This window comes from Vigna unguiculata, chromosome 8 (assembly GCF_004118075.2).
Source record: "Vigna unguiculata cultivar IT97K-499-35 chromosome 8, ASM411807v1, whole genome shotgun sequence".
Lineage (NCBI taxonomy): Eukaryota > Viridiplantae > Streptophyta > Magnoliopsida > Fabales > Fabaceae > Vigna > Vigna unguiculata.
In genome coordinates, this window is record NC_040286.1 from 24,396,581 (window position 1) to 24,398,378 (window position 1,798).

Consider the following 1,798-nt stretch of genomic DNA (forward strand, 5'->3'; position numbering starts at 1 on the left):
AGAATCTAACGGGATGGACCTGATTGATGCACTTAAACTTATTTGGGGACCAAATTGACACTTGTTTTTCGCAGGGTACCAATTTGACACACTTCACCCAAAGTGGGTAGGTACCATACGAGTAATTAAACCTATTTTTTTTAGAATATTGAGAGTTGATATATCATTATTTAACTCAATGATAAAACATAGGTTTTATTGGAGTTAAAATATAATTAAAAATAGTTAAATTGGTTTTGTAAAGTTGTTGTATATCTACTAATTTTTTGTTTTCTCGAGCATCAAGTTGTTACTTATGTGATGAACAATCATTTCTTACATTGGACAATTTCATTCACATAAGGTAATGGTTGTTCAATTGGCTTTCACCCAAGTTATGACATATGGATTAACGAAAACAGTTCTCAACACAATTCTCTCTCCTTTGGAGTTGATTTTGCTCAAGTGATGCGAGTTCACTTAAGAAATAACTCTTCCCTTACTAATAAGTACTCATTTTATTTATTTTACACATGCATTTTAACACTTATCTAATTTAATTTTATTGAATATCTTAAGGTTTTTACCCCCCTTTCATCTAAATTTAACTTAAAGCATTTGGATATGTTCATGCATGACAATTTAATGTATTTTTTATGAATTTCTACAGTATTTGAAGAAACATAGAAAAATGGCTTGAGCTACAAAATTACAGCATAAGTAACTATAAGGCAGTTTCAAAAAGATTCAAATTTTGCCTCCACAACTCAAGTAGAGGATATGGTGCTTAAGCCACACGAAGAAAAAATCTCTATGAAGTAACCTTAAGCACCATGTTTTGGAGCTCAACCGTGGAGGAAACCCACCATCGAAGAAAGCTTTGTGATCAAATGCCAAAACCAACACTCAAGGTTCAAGGAAACCTTCCATGGAAGGAAAACTCACAAGCTTGACCACCATGATTATAGCTACAACTAGCCTACATTTTTATATAAATTAAAGGGAAAACCCCTCTGTATTTCATCTAGAAATAAATTAAGAGTTCCATTGTACATTTAGTTTCTATCTCTAAAGTCTCTCTCTTCCATTTCTATTGTAATTCTTAAGCTAGAGGAGACATAAGGAAGGTGTTGCTTCTCCTAAGATCAATTCTTAGAATCATCATAAGTTGCTAAACTTCTAAGTGTTGGGATTGGATGTAGCTCTTCTGAACTTATGGAATGGTACTGTTTTACTGTTTATTTCAATTACTTGTTCATGTGTTAATGATTCAATTCGGGTTTCATGTGTGATGAACTGATCAATCATTCGTTGCATATATAACTTGAGTTAAGCGAAAGCTAACTCATCTTATAGATCCAATTGAGTCATCTAAGGCTGGTAGGAGGCATACATGTCCCTATATGACTCAATTGGTGTAAAGAGTCTTAATCATTAATGCAAAGAGTTCATTCGTTAAGGGTGAGACATCACACCAAGTTCGAATGTCTTTAGGTCTTGGTGACCTAAACATGGACCCATGATTAGATTAGTGTACTTCTATGAACACTGAATGAATGTTGATAAACCAATGAAACAATAAGTGTGCATAAGAATAGAAGAGTGAAACACACCTTGTTTATTTGGGTCATATTTGGATCACTATCCTTCTAAAAACCAAACATCTACCTTTAACAAATCCAAAATATATCACGAGTTTTTTACCAGAAGTTGATCAACTCCTTGTCGATATGACATTTGGTACTATAGTCGAATCACTACACTACACTTGTTGGTGTGACTGATCCTGAACTAGGACATTAAATAGTAAAGGCCTATT